Source organism: Delphinapterus leucas, chromosome 1, assembly GCF_059928025.1.
Source record: "Delphinapterus leucas isolate spDelLeu-1000000601 "Yukka" chromosome 1, BTC_Dleu_Yukka2, whole genome shotgun sequence".
NCBI lineage: Eukaryota > Metazoa > Chordata > Mammalia > Artiodactyla > Monodontidae > Delphinapterus > Delphinapterus leucas.
Genome location: NC_143129.1, coordinates 98,598,407 through 98,615,352, shown reverse-complemented (window position 1 = coordinate 98,615,352; position 16,946 = coordinate 98,598,407). Strand labels below are relative to the sequence as shown.

The 16,946-nt window shown below is 34.7% G+C and overlaps 1 pseudogene; it reads left to right on the top strand.

The window, feature by feature from the left end:
• LOC111179896 (large ribosomal subunit protein eL43 pseudogene) overlaps positions 1 to 8,997 on the top strand; it is a 168,645-nt pseudogene extending 159,648 nt beyond the window's left edge.
• The last annotated feature ends 7,949 nt before the right edge of the window (positions 8,998 to 16,946 follow it).

Genomic DNA, 16,946 nt, shown 5'->3' with positions numbered 1-16,946 from the left:
CTTCTTTCCCTGGAAATTGGAAGTTGAATTGCACTTTTTTCTCTGCGTAAGCACCAGAGTACTGACTAGGGTAAAGGAAAAGGCTCCCCTTTGATTCCCGAGGGAAAAGAGTGCCAATAGAGTCAAGGTAAGCAGTCTGATGCATGTTACTTTTATCTGGGTAGTATGATTTTTATCCTTCCAAAGCCACTTTTTGCCATTGTCCACCCTGCTCTGTCTGCTGAAGGCTGCTCTCTGTGGACTGCAGCTCTGGGGTCCCATGGCTTCTAGTGGAGTTTGGCCAATGAGAGCCAAATCATTCCTCTCATATAGGACACTCTTCCCACACTCTTTCCATGATTTCCTTTAACCAAAATAGTTTATAATATAATAGTTTATAATTTCTTCTTAGAAATTACTTCTTCTAGGAAGCATATCCTGTCCTCCAATAATTACATGGTCTTCCTTATCTGTGTGATCACACTATACTTTATACATCCCCGTCACAATATTTAAAATATTATACATTTTTTTGTTTTTGTTTCTTGTCCTAATTCCCCATTAAACTTTTCAATGGAAGAAAATATATGTTTTATATATTTATTATTTTTTCAAAAACTTATTTCTGTGTCTAAAGCATAGTGGACACTAAATAAATATTTATTGAACTGAATAGTTAACTAAAGGATGAATAAAATTGTTAAAGACATTCATTTGAGTTCCAAGTCCACTGGCTTAAATACTTAAGGAAAACTCTAAGGGGCTGAGATATAGGAATGTATTCTCTTAGGTACTGATTATATACAAATTTGAGGCTATCACACTTTCTTTATGCTCTCCATTAGTCCATTAACATGGACTAATGTGTTTTTTACATTGCATTGTAATATGATTTAAGGTTAAGTTTTTTTCTATTCTTATTTGATTTTCTCCCAATAGTTTATCACTTCCATAACTTGAATTACCAATCACAAGCTCACTTCCACTGTTATGAGCTTCATCCTTAATACCTGCACCCTTGACTTTTCCTTTCATGTGAAGGAACTTTCAGTTGATCAATGCTTGGTCTCTTTCTGCCTAAAATAGGAGGAGTAACTTATATGATTGATGTTTTGGGAAAACAACTGGGTTTATATTGCTTCCTTCATTTTGGGATTTGTTTACTCAAAGAAGAAATACATTCTCATATCCTTTTAGCCATGTGATAAGCTTAGCGGGGTAGACATTCATGGGGGAAGCCCATGGACTTCAACTACTGACAAATAATGGGAGGCTATCTGGTTCTATTTTTTTTAATTATTATTCAAATAACCATTGTACTTGTACAATTAGTTTATATCCTTACATTTTGATATCAAAAGGTGACTCCTATTTCAACTGGTTTCAAATTTAGGCAGAAAATATAGGGTTTATTTATTCAGACTCCTAGATGCTCCAAGAATTTCCACCATTTTACCACCAGCCCAGACGTCTCTTCTGAGATTCATGCACAAACGTACAACTGAGAACTGAATAACTACATTTTGATATATCAAAGATGCATCAAACTCAACACTTTAAAAATTTTGTGCCTCTATACCTCATAGTGCATACAGAATCCATTAAAAAGAGGTTAACTGAACATTTGATATTTAAGAAAAGAAACCAACCACTGATTATTAGATCAAGTGTGGTCTTTGTGCCTGCTGATTCTCTTTCCACTACACTGAGGTACTCTGAATTATAGGTGGCAAAATTAACATCATTAGTCTGATTGGTCCTTCATTTGAACAATCTTAAAAGATAGGCAGACTTTGAATGGTTTAAAATATCCTTCATGGTCGGACTCCTTTTTCTCTCCTATGTCTCCTCTCAGCTCTTCTGCTTGCCAGTCTGCATTCCAACCACACAGGTCTTTGTGTTCCAGATGAACTGTGTCATCCACAGGACTTTGCCTCTGATATTTCCAGGTTCTTCTCCCCACTTTTATGCCTGACTAAATGCCATTTACCCATTTAGAATTATCATATTTGCTGTGCTCCTCTTGGAATCTTCCTTTATCTCTGCTTTGGTTAGGAACTGCAGCTACACCCATACATTTAATAAACTGTTTTAAACTTCTTGATGCACTAATTTTAGTAAATGTAGTTTTCCGATTTTTAGATCTGTGTCAAGATAATGATGGGGTCTATGTCTTCTTTAATATTATATTCCCAGCCCTAACATTACTTTAATCATATATAAAGGTAAATAGAGTAAGGAGTGACCAAATAATTTTTAAAAGTCTCTCTTAAATTTCCCAACATAAAGCTAATTAATAATTACCATAAAAAGTTGGAATCAAGAGACATAAATTTTATTATCCCTCTAATTATATTTTATTTTTCTTTTGGTAATTTTTTTGCTTATTCTAAAAATAAAGACCATTGATCTGGTCTCATTGAAAAACACTACTGAGTAAACAAAATAAATAACCACAACTAGTATAATTTCACACGTGACAAAATAATCTCTGTATTATCAATATAATTTAAAGGGAATATTTATATTAAGAATAATACAGAGTTGGACCTTAAATTCCTGAAGAGTGAAGAAAACACTATTTAAAACATAATATAGAGGTTATGATGCCTTCCTAGAAAAAGGATTATTAAGTTAATATATAAATGATGGAAAAAAATAAGATGCAGTGAAATATTAATCGTTGTCCAAAGAAAGTGTCAAATGATAGGAAATTTTTATCTTATTGATGGATATGGGGCATTGTAAAAGCTTAATCAAATAATTTGTGAGTAGGTATACACAATGATGGAAAATAAATATTCTCTATAGTGATATGAGTGCCCCGGTCACTTATTTTCTCATATATTAGGGATAATATAGCAGGATCAACACATGGCATAGAGAGAAAATTTCACAAGATCAACCAATTCCTCTGCTTCAGTCTCATGCTCACTGAATCCTGTGAATTACTAATTGGGTTCTTAAGCCACTAAATATTGAAGCAGATGTGGTCCAATCTGAATCTATGGAAAGAAATATATCTAACAAAATTAATCTTAATACTCAACTACCCTTCTGGGTTACAGATCAACCTGATTATTCCTAGGTGAACTGTTAAACTTGAGTCTGTGACCTACCTCCTGCTGCCTCCCCAAGAATCTGCCTGAGCTGCTGAAAACCCACTTTTACATATCAGAATTCTAACAACACTGCATATGAACAGAAATAATGTTATCTTAACTCACAATGTGCTTCAAAATACAAGCTGATAGTGTAGCTCATACTTTAATTCCTTCTTACGAGAAAGTAAAAATATGAAATTCACTTGAAATAATATGTGTTTGCAAATTTCAAATAAATGTATATTTTGAAAAACCCACAGAAAACAAATTTAGAAGACCTAATGCATATGTCCCACAAACAAAGTAAAGTAGAAAGGATATTGCATGGTAGATGCATTAGGCCATTTTTGTATTTTTAGAGCATAGTTATATACATTAAAAAAAGCATTAATTTTCTTTCTAGTGTTCTTTAGTGTAAAATATGTTGTGACCCCTTGTAGTTTTGTAACTGGAATGACTTCTCTATGAAGCAATATATATTTCTTCATTCGAATTCAACTAAAGTATTTTATGACAGCTATAAGCTGAAATAACATAATCAAAATTAATCATAGTAATGATAGAAAGTAAATGCATTGGTGGCAGTTGTTCATATGAAATAATTTTGGGTACTGGTATCTTGTAGAATATTAAGCAAAATGCAATGTTATAATAAGAAAATTTCCAGTACGTACTGAATTTCACAAAATAAAGCATTTTATATAGTTTCTATTCTGTATTTTGTACTTCTTAAATTTGGAACTTTTATAAGATGATACATCTGCTTAACCAAGTAAAATTTTTGCCACATTCCCCTTAATTTTATAGTCATAGCTCTCCTCACTATGCTTTTTCCTGTCCATCAGGAAATAACCTATTGTTCTCTATGAGCCACTAAAATGGGACTTTTGTTAGCAGGGTACAATTTCTCCATAAATAAGATCACTTTATGAGGTGAGAAGCATGTAAAATTCTGTTGGTATCTTAGTGTGGAGAGAGACTGAAATGCATAAAAACATCAGTAAAGGCGGGAACCCTTCATGTAGTACTGAAGGCCCTACTTTGTCTGCAGTAATCAAATTACTGAGATATGTGAGATAGAATATTACCTGCTTTAAGAAAACTGAAAAATTTTCCTACTCTTTCAAAGCTATATTTATTCAAGTCATATAACTGACTTCATGATACAGTTATATTCTTGTAATATAGATGCTGAAAAGTATGTGATCGTGACTGATATTTGTGTTCTAAATTCTTTCAGAACAATTTGTCCCCTAAACCTTTCTGCCCTTATAATATCTCCTATAGTTTTTGTCTCTGTCGATGTTCACAGAGGTTTGATGATGGTGAGATATTTATTTTTTAAGGTCCTTTTGACATATGAGGATGAACAAGGGAATGAGGAAGAATACTACTTTGTTCCACAAGGGACACAAGGCTGAAAGGTTCAAATTGTATTGATATTCATGAAGCAAAACAAGCAACTCTTATTTTTGAAATATTGAACGTAAATGTACAGATTGCCAACAAACACATGAAAAGATGCTCAACATCACTAATCATTAGAGAAGTGTAAATCAAAATCACAATGAGGTATCACCTCACACTGGTCAGAATGGCCATTATCAAAAAATCTACAAACAATAAATGAGGGTGTGGAGAAAAGGGAACCCTCTTGCACTGTTGGTGGGAATGTAAATTGATACAGCCACTATGGAAAACAGTGTGGAGGTCCCTTAAAAAACTAAAAATAGAACTATCAGATGACTGACCAATCCCACTACTGGGCATATACCCTGAGAAAACCATAATTCAAAGAGAGACATGTACCACAATGTTCACTGCAGCACTATTTACAATAGCCAGGACATGGAAGCAACCTAAATGTCCAACAACAGATGAATGGATAAAGAAAATTTGGCACATATATACAATGGAATATTACTCAGCCATAAAAAGGAACAAAATTGAGTTATTTGTAATGAGGTGGATGGACCTAGAGTCTGTCATACAGAGTGAAGTTAGTCAGAAAGAGAAAAACAAATACCGTATGCTAACACACATATATGGAATCTAAGAAAACGGTACTGATGAACTTAGTGGCAGGGCAGGAATAAAGACGCAGATGTACAGAACAGACTTGAGGACACAGTGGGGGGGTGGGGAGGGGAAGCTGGGACGAATTGAGAGAGTAGCACTGACATATATACACTACCAAAGGTAAATTGGATGGCTAGTGGGAAGCTGCTGCATAGCACAGAGAGATCAGCTAGGTGCTTTGCGATGACCTAGAGGGATGGGATAGGGAGGGTGAGAGGGAGGCTCAAGAGGGAGTGGATATATGTATACATATAGCTGATTCACTTTGCTGTACAACAGAAACTAACACAACATTGTAAAGCAATTATACTCCAATAAAGACATTAAAAAAAGATTTAAAAAAATGTTCCATTTTACATTTCAAAGACATTATTAGCTAAGTGATTAATTCACTAAAATGCATTCAGACTGTAGAACAATGGCCAGGAGAAGGTTGTTATTTGAGTTAAGAAAATACCTATTGGTACTTTAACATAGGCCAGTGTTGCTGAAAAAGTCAAGCTCCCTAGATGCATGTGACTTCCAGATGTCTTCTCTCGGAGGGTGTAGCAAAGCTACAGAGCTGCATAATAGGCTTTCCTTTCCCTTTGGGAGCTAATTTGATAAGAATTTTTTAAATTGTAGATGTTTGTAGTGTAATGCTCAGATAAAAATTTTTAGTCCCGTTGACACTCCAGTGTCTATACTCTCTTTTCCACATTTCAGATCATGCACAAACTACATCTATCAAATGAAATTCTTTGTGAAACAAATCTTCTGCTTTAATTCCAGTTATTTTGGACTCCTCAGCTTCATCTGTTCATCACATGATTGTTTTCTCTTCCTGAGTGTAAACTCATCCATCCCTCTTGCTTCTTTAAGTGTTCCCTGACCAGCCATCTGAATAGTGACACACTTTATCTGTGCTCCTATAGTACCTGAATATACTCTATGCATTTTAATTCTTGATTCATTTATGTCATTCTATCCCAGATTATAAATTCCTTGATAATAAAATGATCATGCATCATTGTACTTGGATTTTCTCAGGAATTAACATAATGCCTGGCATGTAGTATGTGCTCACAAAATGATTAACTCTTCAATAAAGTGCATCTACCTATCTGCTTACTCAAGTCTTATCTGTCCTACAAGAAACATATAACCACCATTACCAAGAAAAACCTTCATACAGAGTTATCTTCTTTAACTTATTCAACTCCTGAATAGATTAACATACCAAAACAGAAAATAATACTAATTATAATACTAACATTAACAAAACTATTCTAAAAGAGACAATAGCACTAACAGTAATACAATTTTTGGCATGTATTGATTAACATGTATTATACAGTGTGCTAAGTGCGAGAAAATAAGTGATCCATCCAAGGCAATACAGCTTGGGCTGAGGCGCATCAGAAAGTGAATCTGAGGACTGTTTGAACTGAAAGCCCACTGTAATTTTTGAATACTTTATGATATAGCCTTTATAAAGCATTTCATATTTGAACAATATAAATATTTCAATAAATATCAGTTATTATTTTGTTTTCAATTTTATCTTGTATTGCTCTCCAGTTGGTTTATTTTATGCAAAACTTTGGTCTCAATCAATTCCATGAAGCAGAGCACATACTTTCTCTCATAACTTTAACATATCTAAGTTAGAAGTGACATTTTAACACTTATCAAATAGCTATGGAATTGAACTGGCCCCAAAACACAACAAAGCCATAGACATCAGTCCTGGTGAAAAAGATATGGAGGCCGTAGAGCATTGAATGCTAATTATTTGTTATATTACATTAAGTCCCCTACATACAAACCTTCAAGTTGTGAACTTTCAAAGATGCGAATGTGCATTCGCATGTCCAGTCACGTAAGTTAGTTCACATGTCTGGTGTACATTGTCACGTGCGCACATCCTCTACAAGTGGTCGTGCTTTTGTGCACTTTACTATACAGTACTGTATAGAGTATGGTAGTACAGCATTTTTATTTCAAGCCCAGGATGTCCAGAAGCAAGAGTAAAAGCAGTGGGATGTAGCTGGTACTGTACTGTACTTTTCAAGGTACTGTACTGTAAGATTAAGAATGTTTTCTTTATTTTTTGTGTTTGTTTTCATGTATTATTTGTGTGAAAAGTATTATAAACCTATTACAGTACAGTACTATATAGCCAATTGTGTTAGTTGGGTACATAGGCTAACTTTGTTGGACTCACAAATGCACTCTCAGAATGGAACTCATTTGTATGTAGGGGACTTATTGTATTTTAAGATTATTATGAACCTCGATTATCTAATTAGTTAAAATGTTAAAACACAAGTTTAGACTGAATTTTTAAGCAGATACAAAATGGTATATATTCTGTAATATAATTCTCTGCAATAATTTTAAAAGTCAAAATTTGTGTCTAAAAGTTGTGAGTATTTTAATTATTTGGGGTTTAAATTTCATTATATTTCTTGCTTTTTAAAGTTTCTTGCCTAGAAACTTTGAAGATACGTGTTCTAAAAGTTATTTATAGAACCACTCCATTTAATATAAAATAAGGAAAATTATGTTTCTTCATTGACAGTAAGAATATGGCAAGTGTATATGCATTTATTTCAGTTTAGGTCTATGTTTCCAGCATTTTCCCAGTGCCTAGACGTCTAAACTTTCTCCTAGTCACACTGTAGAAATTGTCTTTTTTTTCCTGACATGGCTTTTAAATATTACCAGTTTCAACTCTTTAACCTCAAATTTAATCAAAAAGTTAGAAAAAAAGAAAACCAAAATATTTCTAGTGTGCATAATTTAGTTTATGAGTCAAAAAAACTAAAACTATAAACATGAACATATTATGAAAGTTCACCAAATTTCTGTATCTATCTTTCACTTTAGGATCAAAATCGAAGGTATTAACAATATCAATATATCAGACAATCCATTAAACCATATGCCTCTCACCTAGCAGTATATTTTGCATACATCACTGCAGCATTATCATAAGGATAATGTGGTCTTCTCTGGGTCACTCACATGGAGAATCTATTATCTTTACTTTAATGGTGCAGAATAGAGAATGATTATAAAAAGTACTGCTTATATTTTGGAAACTCCTTTAAAATGGATTCTCCATTTCTTTGGGTGTTGTTTCACCTTCTTTTCAAAAATTTAATATTTGTTGAGAGACATGATTAACACACAAAGAAGTCCGGAATTTTCAGTAAATATGGGACCCATTATAGTAACCCCCTCAGGAAAATGCTGAAGAAATCAGCCAGCATGCCAAGTACGCTTGCTCCTTCTGTGGCAAAATCAAGATGAAGAGACCAGCTGTGGGCATCTGGCGTCGTGATTCCTGCACAAAATTGTAGCTGGTGGTGCCCGGACCTATAACACCACTTCTGCTGTCACAGTAAAGTCGTCCATCAGAAGACTGAAGGAACTGAAGGACCAGTAGAAGTGCCACCATTTAAATTTTGCTAGCCTATAATAATGGGTTAATTTATGTAACAAAAAAATAATATTTGTAACACAAAAATTAAAATAAAAAAGCACTAAGAACTGGGTGATTATAGGAAAAGGTAAACTTACAAAAAAAAATTCAAACCATCCCCAAATTCACTTCTACTTAACTAATTCTGTTTAACTCTAATGTTTAACTAATATATCTGTTTCATAATCTACTCTATTTTACAGAAAGAACAAGGGTTTTATGAACCACACACAAGAAAAGAGACAAACGTAATAAGAAAAAGTAATTTAAGTACAAATTAGCTACTTGTTATTTATGAAAAAATTTTAAAATTTAAGATATTATTGTATAAGTTCAAAAATAAAAGAAGTTTCACAACAAATGTGATGTGAAAATCATATCTCATTATGAAACATTTTCAGAAACTGTAATGATTAAATATAAACATTGCATTGCTAAAACGGTAATAAGTATCACCAGTTTAAAGAACTGTGTGTCATTAAACCACATTTTGAGGTTCATTATTATTTCACCTGTAAGGAAATTGTGCTGTTTCAGAAACCATCCACTTTGTTCCTCATCATGACTTACTAGGGATGTCAAAGAAAATATCATTAATTACCAACAGTTTCATGTGTTATGCATTGAGATATCACAGAGGGTGGACTGTGAAATGTTGAATAATGGCCCATCAAAGATGTCCACATCCTAATCCCCCAAACCTTAAATACCTTACCTTCCATGGCAAAAACAACTTTCTGGATATGATAAGGTTAAGGATCTTGACATGGGAACATTGTTCTGGATTATATGAGTGAGGCCAATTTAATCACAAGGGTCTTTATAAGAAGGCAATAAGAGGGTCAGACACAGATGGCATTGTGATGACAGAAGAGTAAAGATTTGAAGATGTTATATTTCTGGCATTGAAGGTGGAGAAAGAGGCCATGAACCAAGGAATACAGGTTCCCTTTAGAGCTAGAAAAGGCAAGAAAATCAATTCTCCCCTAGACCCTTCAGAAGGAATGTAGCCCTTCTGACCGATTTTAGGACTTCTTGAGAACTGTAAAAGAACTACAAGAATAAACTTGTGTTGTTTCAAGCCACTAAGTTTATAGTAATTTGTTACAGCAGCAATAGGAAACCTGTACATCTCCCTTCTGCTAAAGACTACTTCTAACAATCTTGATGTTAAAGGCATTCCAACTATGTTCCTGATTCAAAATTAGTTTCCTAGGAAACCTGAAGATTAGCAGTGCTCTGAGGAAGCAAAATCTAACGTGGAACCTTTCCAGGAGTAACATACAACAAATGTGCATAGTGATGTTTTCCCCATTACTGCTCCAATGATAACTACAACCTTATAGTTAGTTAATTATGCACTTCAGAAAGGAGCATTTTCAAGTATTTCAAAGACATAGGATCCAACTCGACATTGATACCCATAGACACAAAGTGTTTTCAAGTCCTTTTATATAGATGGAGGATGCATAGGGACCAGGTAATTAAAGGAGACTTGGTTCAGTTAAAACTCACAGTGGGTTCACTTGAGACATAAACTCTAAATGTATAATTGGAAGAGACATATTTGATAATTATTATAACCCCTACATTGGGTCCTTGGCCAGGGGAAAAAGAGCTAGTACAATAGAAATTGGCAGGTAAAAGTTTTGCTACTGAAATTTTGACCAAGAGAATGTAATAAAACCTATTTTGTATCTGATGGGAAACAATTCTCCATAACTCTCTCATCTTTCTTTATGCCCACATATTAGCACTCAATTCTCAGGTTCATTGACATTCCAGAAGATAGAGACTGTCTCTTCCCCTCCCAGGGATCTGCTTACTTACATTACAGGATAGTAAGAATGAAGTCTCACTCTAGAAGGAAATATAGGCAGGTTTGTCAGTACCCCTCTTATAGGAATGGGTAATTTCTAAGCTCACTGTTCCTCAGCTATGACACAGTCCCGCTATGTGTGCAGCATCCACCTGGACTCCCATCCACATGGCCCCAATGGAATTTGTGCGTCAAAGGGAACCTATGTCACCTGCTACACCATGAGTAGTAAAATGTTTAAATTTATCTGACTTGTCTCCTTACTAGTTGAATCTATGGAAGTGTGACTAACCATACTAGCAACTGCTACCACACTTTTATCAGGGAATGTATGATTATTTTACAGTAGTCTAACACACATTCCAATGATGGTTTGCCTTTCTTGCCTACAAGAACTTAACCAGCACCATCAACCAAAGACTTATAGAAAGTTATATCCACTGACACAGACTCCTTCATAATATTCCCTGTTATACAAAGTCCCTCATAATGTAAAAGATCTATTTTCCAGCAAAAAAAAAAAAGGTGCCACAGTGAACACAAGAATCTGAGATTTGTTGGCTCTATCACATTCAGTGCCACCCAGAGCATTGTGCTGATAGAATGCAAAAATGATCTCTTGAAGGTTCAGCTGAGCTATCCTTTTGGAGATCATGCCATGCAAAGATAGAGTGCTATTCTCCAGGACACGGTATGCACCCTGTATTAGTGATAATGATATGATGCTGTTTCCCCAGGAAGCAGGAAGTAAGGGTTGGGGTAGGGGTGTCTCTGTTTACTATCATACTCAGTGATCCATTTCAGGGAATGTGTGCTGTATATCACCAGAACACTGAACTCTGGTGATTTAGAGAGTCCAGTCCCAGATAGAGAATTCCTCCACCAGGGGCACAGCAAGTGTCCCTCTAAATTTTAAGCTGCCATTTGATCATTTAAAGCAAGGGGAAAAAAATTACCATCCTGGCAGGCAGGCTGTTAGTACACAATAGGGGCAGGGAAAACTTTGGTACTCTGATGATGTATTGGGTTGGCTGGCCAAAAAGTTTGTTCAGTTTTTTCCATTAGATGGTTGAAAAACTCGAACGAACTTTTTGGCCAGTATTTATCTCTTGGAACTCCTTTGTCTTATTTTTATGGTAAATGGGCAAGCATTTCAGCTATGGACTGAGAAGGACCTAATGATCAGAGATTCAGAGCACTCAGGGGTGAGGTTCTGGATCATGCCATCAGGGAAGTCACCTAAACCAGCAGCAATGTTGGCCTAGGGTTTAAAGGTTTTAGAATGGATAATACAAGAGGCAAAGAATCTCAAGTGTGGCCTTGAGTACAGGTTTAGGGGCCCAGGTCTCACTAACTTTCTCCTTGTACGTTTATTCAAGAAAAGAGACTGACCAGAGCACTGGAGGCGATATTTCTAGGACTTCTTGTATGAAGCAAATGAATTCATGAATCATGAAACGTGGACTGAAGTTGATGCATTGGTGCACCACCAAGAACTTTCCTTTGGCACTGAGATATTCATTTCCCCAGCTATTGTGAGTAAGTGATGCTAACATCCTTAGCTGAATCCCTCTCCAGACACTGTCTTCAGTAGAAGAGAGCTGCTTTACTCAAGGCCACACTCCTATTTCAGAAGCTGCCACATCCAAAGACTAGTTCACGTAGCATAGAAATCTTGAGAATGATTCCTTCAGAGATGGATAAAGATGAAAGGCCATACCAGCTCTAGAACTCCCAGTGCTATCGTGAGGTCAAATCTGCCCACTTTAGTGACTCCACATGGGTTGATCCCAAGGGTACTTCCAATAGACTTTCTACATAAAAATCTCTATCTCTGGACATTCTCTAAAGAATCTGACATAAGACAAGTATGGGATAATTTGTCAGAATATCAAATGATACTTATTACAGACTCTATTGTATGTTCCCTAATACATACTCCATTGTACGTTCTCTATTTCCTAATGATGACGTATTTATATATCAGAGACTCTTGTTTGAAGCACCAGTGGTTTTCTGAATTACCCATTAGTATGACAACTACTGCCACAGACTCCACTCTTCCCCTGAGCAAATTACCTGTCCTTTTATAGCAGCAACCCAAAGAATTGAAGTGTAAAACTGACAAACCAATTTTTCACATGAATTTGCAGAGACTCCAGCCAAAAGTAAGACAGAGGTAGAAGAAATATTGTTCACACAAGAGAGAAATGGATTTTCTGCTTTGTCTGCTTACAAGAACTTGAGGTGATAAATGAACTGATAACAATAGCGTCTCTTATTTTCAGGAAAAATGTCTTTATGCTTCATTTATCTGGTTATCAAAATACAGAGAATATTTGAATAGTATTCAAGAATCCACTTGTAAAAAATTGGTAATGTTTTCTCCATCCTACCTATATTCCACAAATAATATATGATATAATAAAGAATCTCATAGATACATTTTTAGTGTTTAATTAAAGGATATTATGTTATCCTTCATTCTTGACATATTTGTATCTTTATAGGATTTTTCCTTGACATATTACCTTGATATATTTTCCTTATAGGATTACTCATTTTTATTTATCTGATTTTCATTTGCCTTTATGTTAATTGTTTGCATGTGTATTTAGTTGTTTCTAATTATAAGTTTCATAATATATTTTTTTTGTGGTATTATTACTTTAACAAAGAAGACAAGAATCTTTTAAATTGGGCCCTGGCATTTCCTTTAACACTGATGACTTGGTGGCCTGGATTATTATTATTTCCTATTTACTTCACACATCTACACAGTATTGAAGTTCTGTGCTTTTGCTCACTTACATCTTCCACTTGAAACTTTTCTTCACTAGCCCGTAAATTCATGCCTGCTTTTCTGGTAAAGTATCTTGTCAAGAACTTACTGACACATCTACGTTGTATACTTTATTATTTATAAATAAAATAAATCCTCTTTCTGCAACTTTCCACCAACATGTTTGCAATTATACATTTTTACTCTATGTAATTTTTTTCTTTAAAAAACGTAAAAAATAAATAATAAAAACAATCTGGACAAATTGTTTATATTTTTCTTAATAATTTCTATCACTTTCAGTTTTTAATACCTTCTCACCCAAACATTTGAGACATAGAGATTTTCTTTTAATTCCATTTGCTGATTTTAAAATGTAATCTTCAATCAAATTAAAATTTATTTTAAAAGGTATGAAATTGTTTAAATTAATTCATTTTTTCAAATTTCAAGCCAATATTTTCAATGTTATTTAATAAATATTATCACTCCCATTAACTTGACATTCCTACTTTATTATTTGTTAAATTCTTTTATATTTTAAAATCTGTTTGAGGGAGGTTATCTGTTCAATTCCTCTGTTTGTTCATGTTATTAAGGATTTTTAAAAATCATGTGGTTTAACTCCAAAACACCATGAGGTTGAAACTCAAATGACTTTAAGCAGCTAATTATTGGCATAAGTTTTCTCTTCTATAAAATGTGATAACAATATTTATAATTAAATCTTACTGTGAGAATGAAATGTAAGCTTATATCATGCCCACCACTAGAAACTGGAAATGATAATTCCTTACTGTTTATCCATCCATGTGTTTGTTTAACAGAATATAAATTTATTTAGCTCCTATTTTATTTCAGACACTCTGCTGAGCATCAGAATATATTAATGAAAGCAATTTTTGAAAGAAATAGCCTCTGGTCCCCAAGATGTCAGAGTGTCTTGACAGAGGAGGATAAACAGACATGTTACTGGTTGATACATGCTAAGATAGGTGGATATTCGTGTGCTAAATTAATGAAAAGGAGTCCAAATAACCCAATTTGTGGATCTCCAAAAGGGTGTGACCTGAGAGAGGTGATGCTTGAGTTGAGACATGTGTATTCTGATCAGCAGTACACTGTTAACTTAGGGGGCCTAATTCTAAGGCATACTGTTAATGCTCTGATAGTAAATCCTAGGTGCATTCATATGAAAAAAAATTGAGATTTTTTACAAGCATCCTGGTTTTTGAAACATAGTTCACAATTGTCCTTAGATCTGGTGATTAATTAACATTATCCTTCTTTACTGCCATCAGTTACTCTTCAGGACTACCATTTTTACTAAATCTTTAAACAGCATCTCAGCCATTGCACTGACACTACCTGCTAGAAATAGCTAGAATGGCCAGTATTCTGTCAGGTTTTGACAGTTTGGTAGGAAATGGTAAGAATAATTTTTTATAAATTTCTTTGCTATCTTCTCCTATTCTGTTTTCTATTTGCATTCATTAATAGTTGTTTCAAGTAAAATTAATATCCAGCATCAGGTTTTATTGAAATTACATTCATCTCTAAATAATTTAACATGAGGTGATATCTTTATAATGTTCAATCTTCTCATTCTAGAAATCTCTTTATTGCTTTACTCAAGTCTTTTATATTTTTCAGGGAACATTTGTGGATTAACTATTTGAGTACCATATATTTTATATTATAATATTTTCTAAATATTTATGATTTTCATTGTTGTTATTGTGAGCAGGTTCTGCTTCAACATAATCTACTTGCTGATGAGGGCTGGTTGTAAGTTGCAATGATACAAGAGGCTGAATTATCAGTGAAGACTCACAGAAATCATAGATCTTACCCCAAACCAAACTTTACTAATGATTAGTGAGAAATAAAAGCAAAAATCACCCACAGGTGTATAGCATCTGCTTTTGGAAGGCACCAAATTATCAGATGCAACTTCCAAAAAGCCCCTTCAATGCATTGGGACACATTTTGGTTTTGGAGTACAAGACATTCTAAGTGTAGGGCAAACTCAGAGGACATACTTAAGGTTGGGACTTCATAGTTTATATTTTTGGTTTCCAAAAAGCTCTATCCCATAAATCCACATATTCCAGGTTATTTAAGCTAAGCAACCCAAATGGATTAAATATGTCTCACTAAAAATGTTTTCTTATAAAATTTCTTATAAAAATATAAGAACTCCCTCAAGTAAATTACTGCTATCATATCACACCCAAATGTTCATGGGGGAGCCTGAAAGGGGTGTTTCTTTTTTAGTTGAATTGTTAATAAGTATATACTTTCATCACTCAGAAAATAATATAATGGATACCCATATAATAATATGGAGGAGTAAGGCAAGCTTTATTGTTAACATTTTATTTCTTTAAAACAAATATGGCAATGTTTTAGTATCGTTTAAATTTGAGGGCTGACTATATGATTATATGTTGCATTATTTTTTTTCCATACTAGCAAAATACTTTTATTATTTTATAATGATAAAACAGTAAAGTAAAGATTTCTTTTTGGTGTATACCAGAGTTAAGGGAAGTGGAAGAATAAGGGAATTAATAGGACATTTTTGTACTTTGATGACAGTAAAAAGTTAACAATACCAACTGTTTGACATAAAACTTATAGCCCCCCAAAACACAGATATAAAGGATCATAGTTTTAAAATCTATAAAAGTAAAAAATATACAGTCAGAACTTCTAATGCTTATTCCATCTTTAATATAAAGTTGTAAGCATTTATTTACACAAAGCAAGTGTGTATAACAAAAGTCCAAGCACCATTTTCTTTTGAGTCATGGCTCCTGAAAGATGGAGATTTGCACTGAAGCAAAGTTGTCTCCTTCCCTGACTACCCAAAAACCAGATTCATTAATAAAGCCACAGGCAGCTCCCTGGGGGGACTCCAAGCACCACATTTTATTGCTCTGACACTGCAGCAAGTGAGAAGCCTGCTGTCTGTCTAGGTGGCCTCAGGACTAAGGCAGGCGCAGCCCTCCCTACAAGGGGGAGGCTGAGACACCAGCGCCCGGGGATAGAGGTGAGCAGTAGCCAGAGGGAGACCAGGAGAGGAATAAGGACCCACCACTAGCCTTCGGCCCCCTATTTTTGGTAGAGAACCCACTGAAGTCACCCTTTTCCCCTTCAGATCAGGGAACTCACTAAGAGGGTGGAGTCTTCACTGGCTTTATGATTCATTCCCTTCTTTGAGAGTTATATTCAGTAACTGGGGAAGGCAGGGAGGGTGTTTAAAGGGAAAATGGCCCAAATACCACCTGTGGTGGCAAATGACTATTAGAGAAGAAGATCTGAGGGTCCAAGTACCCCCATGAAAGGCACTGCTGGTGAAAAATAGTTACCAATGTGTGTATAAGCTTTCATCCCCTCAAAGCCACTCAAGCTGGTTGTGTGAACATTTTTATTGGCTCAATTCTCTACATATGATACTCCTTGAATTATCCATTTTGAGGCTCCAGGGAAATAAAAATGGGGTTGTGGTTTTGCCAGAGACCACTCTGCATATACGCCACTCTTTTCAGTGTACTATTTTATCTCCGGCACCCCGTTTAACAGGATCTCACCTTGTGCTTGCCATTTTGATTTCGTTACATCGAAGTGCTGTGTCTTCATTTCCCACAAACAGCCCACAAGTAATACTCTGTTGTGGACTCTTAGCTTAGTCAAGACCTAAAAAGTCAT